Raw genomic sequence first — 7,617 nt, 5'->3', positions numbered from 1 at the left:
CACACACAAACAATCACGCACAAATAGGGGATGCTTTAAAGTGCAGATTTTGGACATCTTTCCCCCGCTTGGTCACTTCGACGCCACCTCGCTGGTCATACCTCCCCCAATCATGACTATAAACCGACACCCTTTACTACCAGTGGCGGACCCAGGGCGAGGGGCGCACCGGGCGTCCCCCCCCCCCTCTTAATTTCCAAAGCGAAAAAATATAGCTTCAAACGGCAGTTTTTGGACTGTAAAATGTCAAATCTTTCAAGCTCGCTCGCTCCGATCGCTCGCATTTACTCGTAATGCCATTCTCCCGAAGTTGCTGCCAGTAATTGCCAGCAGTTGCGCCCGGTGCGCCCCCCTTAATATGTTATTTCCAAAGTGAAAAAATATAGATACAAACGGCAATTTGGGGACTGTAAAATGTCACAATTTTCAAGCTCGCTCGCTCCGCGCGCTCGCATTTAAATTCTCCTGATATTGCTGCCAGTAATTGCCAGCAGTTGCGCCCGGTACGCCCCTCTTAATATCGAAAGCAAAAAAGATATAGCTTTAAACGGCAGTTGTTTGACTGTAAAATGTCAAAATTTTCAAGCTCGCTCGCGTTTAATCTTTATGCAATTCTTCTGATGTTACTGCCAGTAATTGTCAGCAGTTGCGCCGGTGCCCCCCCCCCCCCTTAATTCCCAAAGCGAAAAAATATAGCTATTCTACAAACGGCAGTTTTTTTTACTGTAAAATGTCAAAATTTTGAAGCTCGCTCTCTTCGCTCGCTCGCATTGAATCGTCATGCAATTCACCTGATGTTGCTCCCAGTAATTGCCAGCAGTTGCGCCCGGTGCGCCCCTCCCCCCTAATTTTCAAAGCGAAAAAAAGATGGCTAAGAACGGCAGTTTTTGGCCTGTAAAATGTAAAATTTTCAAGCTCGCTCTCTTCGCTCGCTCGTTATGCTCTCCTGATATTGCTGCCAGTAATTGCCAGCAGTTGCGCCCGATGCGCCCCCTTAAATTCCAAAGCGAAAAAGTAATATAGCTACAAAAGGAATTTTTTTTTTTTTTTTTTTTACTGTAAAATGTCACAATTTTCAAGCTCGCTCGCTCCGCTCGATCGCATTTAATTATTATGCCATACTCCTGATGTTGCTGCCAGTAATTTCCGGCAGTTGCGCTGGGTGCGGACCCCCCCCCCCCCCCTTATTTCCAACGGCGAAAAAATAATATGGCTCCAAATGGCAGTTTTGGGACTGTAGAATGTCAAAATTTTCAAGCTCGCTCTCTTTGCTCGCTCGCATTTAATTGTTATGCCATTCACCTGATGTTGCTGCCAGTAATTCCCAGCAGTTGCGCCAGTGGTGCGCCCCCCCCCCCCATAATTTCCAAAGCAAAAAAAATATGGCTACAAACGGCAGTTTTTGGACTGTAAAATGTCAAAATTTTCAAGCTCGCTCGCTCCGCTCGCTCGCATGTAATCGTTATGCCATTCTCCTGATATTGCTGCCCGTAATTTTGTCGTTTCACACCGTCATTCCATAATCCATTTATAGGGGGACAACCCCCTCCCACAACCTCCCCCCTTGCTCGTTCCGCTTGCTCGGTCGCGTTCATGACATCAGTGTAAGAACTAATTCAAGAAGTTTATTCAAATGATATCATTTATAGGCAAATTTTTCAATAACATTTTACTTCAAAATATACTGATACCTTAAACAAGTGGGACTGTTTCAAGTCGATAAAACACGCAAAAAACTTGCATCAAATTGCACTATTTACAACGTCAAAATGCAAAAAGTGCTCACTGTGGGAGGGGGACACTCCCTCCCACATCCTCCCCCTCGTTCACTCCTCTCGCTCTTGCTTGGCCGCGTTTATGATATTCAGTGTAAATATCAAAACAGGAAGTTTATTTGGATGATACTATTTTATAGGGAAATTGTTCAATAATAATCTACATCAAAATATACTGCTACCTAAAACAAGTGGGACTGTTTGAAGTCGATAGAACAAGCAAAACATGCATCAAATTGCACCATTTACAACATCAAAATGCAATTTCAGTTCTAACCGTGGGAGGGGGTTGGCCCCCTCCCACACCCTCCCCCCTCGCTCGCTCCGCTTGCTCGGGCTCGGTTGCGTTCATGACATCAGTGTAAGAATCAATACAAGAAGTTTATTGACATGATATAGTTTATAGGCACATTGTTCAACAACAATTTCCATCAAAATATACTGCTCATACCTTGAACAAGTGGGACTGTTTCAAGTCGATAAAAAACGCAAAAAGACTGCATCAATTTGCACCATGTACAACATCAAAATGCAAAAAGTTCTCACCGTGGGAGGAGGGGGGGGGGGGACAACAGGCACTTCCACACCCTCCCCCCCCCCCCTTGCTCGCTCCCTCGTATACTAACATCCCCCACCCCCCCCCCCCTACCCCCAAGATGAAATCTTATATAGCTACGCCGGTGCCCTTTCCCCGCTTGGTTTCCCTAAATAAAAAAATAAAAAAAAGTAAAAGTCTAGGGATTGAGAGCTTCAAATATTCCAAAGGTCTGTCCAAAATATCTCGTTACATTTAGTGTCAAAACGCACCCCCCTTGAAAAAAAGCTGGTGACGCCCCTGTATAGCCCTTGATATTTACTTGAACTTGTAAACTGTCAAACTGGTACTTCTCAATCCAGCGTTGACCACAGATTCATGTACTCATTTATGTTATTTATTTCACACTCTTCCCTGAAAGTTGTCTGTATTGAAACAGGTGTTTTTTCCCCTTTCGGATAGATCTATTTGACTTCGGAGACGTGATCTGCTTTGGTATAAAATAATCTAAGACGCGCGCCTGTCCTTGTCTGTGTCCTGCCATTTTTCTGATACCCCTCTCACCCCTATGTCTTGCATTTTTCCCCCTCCAATGATATTGTAAGAAGATGTGTGTTCGTGCTTTTGATTTTTCTCCCATTAAACAGGTCAAATTAAATTTCCAGTTAGTCCAGTTGTAAAAATCAGTGATTTGTGGATATGATCATGTAATACATCTTCCCCATCTGACACTCGTTCAACATATGAGAAATTTGGAAGACAACATCACCTTAATTATCTATATTCCTGCTGTTATCATTATCATTAGTAGTGTGTAGTACAATGTAGTTACCACTATTGCACATATTGGTATAGGAAGCAATATGCCTATAGGCATGTATACACTGTATATCTGTATACATGAATAAAACAGAAATCGAGTTCATGCTAATCACCAACAATTTATTTCACCACACCAATTTTTGAGCGATTTGCAACAACACTTGAGAAAGAGCGAATCGCTCAAATATTTGTGTGCTGTAAATAAATTGTTGGTGATCAACATGAAATTGGTTTCTGTTTTACTTTCGATATCATGATATTGCTGCACCAACATGTAGACTACCTGGTACTCAATCAATATATATATATATATATATATATATATATATATATATATAATTATCTATGTATATATATATATATATATATATATATATACATAATATATATATATATATATATATACATAATATATATATATATATATATATATATATATATATATATATATATATGTATTCACACACTCACACACACACATTACAAGCATGAACTCCTTTCAAGATTGTCTTCCACAAAAAACAGAAAGTTAAGTTGGACAGAGTTAATTTTCCTGATTTTTTACAATTTATTTGACATTCATCAAGGTCAAAGTTGATTGCTGAGAATCAACCACAGTAAAGTGATATACCATTTGCTTGAAGTACACGTACCATTATCATACCTAATACGGCGGCTATAATCACAGGCAGTACATGCGTCAGGAATATATTATGCAAATGATAGGCAAGACCACCAGTGTCGCAAATTTGTGACAACTATTGTAATCACAAAATCAAATGCATATACATCTATAATGGACATGCAATAGGGCAACAACATAAAATTCATGAATAATGAACACTGTCTGGCAAGATTATCTAAGGCAATACATCAATATAGTGCACAATTTCACTTGCCCTTGATAGCTTCAAGCGTGATTCAAAAAGAAAATCCTAATGAGTGTAAAAACACACTATGGTATAGTATGAAAACATATTGTGTTGATCCGCATGCACTATGGCAATATAAATCTACGAATTATGAACACTGAAAAGAACACCAAAGGCATTCCTGGCAACAGTATTAAAGGCAATACATTTGTAAATGTAAGATTTCACTCGTACTTAGCTCAGCATGATTCAAGATTATATCCGTAGTAATGAGTTTAACAAACACTATCCCATACACTGTGTAGTATGAAAACATAATTTGGTAGCAACATGTAAGCAAAACAAGTATCACAGATATACAACAAATGTTGTATATCACGAAAGCAAATGCCTGTATAATCAACTATCATGCAATATAGCAACAACATAAAATCCATAAAGAATGAACACTGTCGGGCAAGAATATCAAATGCATTCTTGGCATAACAATATCAACTAAAGGCAATACATGAACATCTGTATAATGCAAGATTTCACACGCACCCATTTGCTTCAAACGAAATTCAAGGTGAAATCTAAAGAGTGTGAAAACATACTACACTGCATCTCAAAGTATGTACATGTAGGCAAAACAAGTGTCACAAAGACAACTACATGTATTGTATATCATGAAAGCAAATGCATGTACAATCACTTAGCATACAATATGGCAGCAAAATAAAACCATGAATAATGGACACTGGCACGAATATTAAAAAAAAATACCAAAGGCAATACTGTATAATCCAAGATTTCACTTGCACTTGTTCGCTTCAAGCACAATTCAAAATGAAATCCTTATGAGTGTGAAAACATACTATATGGTATAGTACGAAATGTTAACGTGGCAACAATATGTAGGCAAGACAAGTCTCGCAAATACATGTATGACAAATATTGCATATTGCGAAAGCAATGTCCTGGGGTTACTTTAATACTAGAGTACACAGTCAGTCTAGACAATCTAGTATCTAAACGACCATAGTGTTGTCACTGACACTGACACTGGCCCACCACTGGTACTGTGACTCTAACTACCTAGACAAGAATAAATCTACGTGTAAAGTTTACACCTAAGCTCAAATTTACATAAATTTACACTTTTTTCATGTACAAAGCTGTTTGCCCCAACTCACAACGTACAGAGTGTAATATAGCCCCAGGGCCTAAATTAGGCCTAGATCTAATTGATCTTTTTTATTTTGCATAGTAGTTGGTGGTAAACAGATATGTCGACGGCAAACACAAAATCCAGTGTCTGGGACTACCTTTGCTACTGCGCTCACAAGAAAGCCAACATACGACCGATCCGCCTAATTGTAACGTTACTTGGGGAATTACTACTTCTTATTCTCATCATGGCTTGGTGTCAAACTTACCTGTTTCCAAATCCTTTTTTCAAGTGATTTGTGCAGTTTACAGCCGCACAATATGGCATTTTAATGCCTCGCTCAAGGTCTCGGAACGTCAGAAAAACACGGTACAACATGCAGTCACTGTATGTGGATAGCGTCTGCTGGGATTTGCACGCAAAAAAGTTCCGCTAAGCAAAATGGCGGACGTCACGTGACAATGAGTCGAGCGACGGCGACAAAACGGGTGGCGAGTGATTCTTCTATGTGTATGAGTTCTGTGTATTATACAACACCTCAGAATGATGTCGAATTGTGATTGGCCAAGAACATGTCACATGACATTCAATAGAAAATACCTATCAAACTCATTGAGAGTGACAGCCATACAATAGGCCCCTGGCATGGGCCTATAGCACGGCTCGAAGGTACTATAGCACGGCTTCGCGGGGGGCTACTAATGCATGGCCGCTCACAGAGTTCTGTGGCTCACACCCGTAGCAAAGCGCCAGCAAACTACATTGTACAGTGTACGTGAGCTTACGTGCTGGCCGGCTGCGCTGCGCTGCCGGTCATAAGTCTCACAGACCAACCGGGTACCGGCGGAGTACTGCAACGTTAACGTGTACGCGCAGTTACTTTACCTAGCTAGTTGCATGTATCGCGGCCTTTACGCCTAGCGGTACTGCTGTGTTTTTACTTTTGACTCTGATCTGCTACGTGGACCACAGTGATCCCAACATCAAGATTTCATTTCAAGTTGAGAAACCGTAATTTGATTATTTTTCTGTGTTTTTATACAAAATCATTTTCGGAAATAGACAAAGTCTAGACCTACTACTAGATCTACCGACATCTCAGATCGACCTAACAGTCAGGCCTAACTCGATCTAACGTTAGCGTAGAATGGGTATAGACCCTGCGGAGTTCGTGATTCCTGTGACTGTGTGGTCGAATCATGACGAGTGTTTGAAAGCAGTACACGCAAGGTGGTTTACAATTCTCTGCCTAATTGTTACATTTATTTTTTGGGCCTTCCTGAGTTGGCGGTCACTAATTTTGTATTGTGATTGTGGACAAGGTGTTGTATAAAACGAATAATTTATGATTTTGTTCGTGCATTGGGGCACGTAATACCGCACTCGGCGCGAGATTCGCCACTGGTCTATTCAACGCGGCGCTACGCGCCTTGTTGAATAGACCAGTGGCTCATCTCGCGCCTCGTGCGATATTCGTGCCCTATGCACTCACAACTCATAAATTATTCGTATATTATAACGAATGTCGCCCTCTATCGCCAATCTATGCCTTTTTTTTGGGGGGGGGGGGCATGCTGTTTCACTGAAACTAAGTATGAAGGGGGGGGGGGGTGTTCAGAATAGAAAAAACAAAAACAAAAACAGAAGCAAGCGATCCTAAACAGGGGGAAGTGGAAACCTCGGAAACGATATACATAATAGTTTACATCAGCTTGTGTTACCAAGGGTGTGATGAGTTGTTCTTGTCGCGTATACAAAGGGTAAGGAAATCCAGTCTAGTTAGTTTGATAAAAAAAAAAGAGTATAGGCCTATAATTTTACGAGTTCAACGGTAAAAATTTGACTGAAATCGGATGAAAAGTAAGGACGTTATGAAATTTTGAAGTTTTGATAATTTCTCCAATACAGTTCTTGTTCAGTGGGTATGAATATGCAAATGAGTGAGCTAACCATGCCATACCCTCACACATTTGCATTGATCGTGTACAAAAAAAAGACGAAAATTCAATGTTTCTGTCATTGAAGTCTGAAACATGACGTTATTCCTGATTGAATAACTTCAGAATATTGATCATTTAGATATATGAGAATTTGAGTCTTGAACATAATTGCTTTTGAATAAAAAACGGGAAATTTCTAAATTCTATGTACAAACCATGATACGGTAAGTTGTGCGGGAATTACATGCTCACTTTGCCGTTTGCGTATTCACATTGACTGTGCAAGAACTGTTTTCCCCCAAAATAGTGAAACTTCAAAATGTCCTAACTTCCTTATTTTTCATCTGATTTCGATCAAATTTATACCGTTGAACTCGTAATACTCTTTCTTATCAGACTAACATATTTGGACTGGATTTCCCCTTTAATACGTAAATTGAGTGAAAGCAGAAAATTAAACACACATCAGTGAAGCTTGAAGAAAATTGGACAATCCGTTCAAAAGTAACGAATCAGAGTTTAA

Source organism: Diadema antillarum, unplaced genomic scaffold (assembly GCF_040938485.1).
Source record: "Diadema antillarum isolate AM-2024a unplaced genomic scaffold, OU_Dant_1.0 seq00001271_RagTag, whole genome shotgun sequence".
Lineage (NCBI taxonomy): Eukaryota > Metazoa > Echinodermata > Echinoidea > Diadematoida > Diadematidae > Diadema > Diadema antillarum.
Note: the sequence above shows the minus strand (reverse complement) of the source record.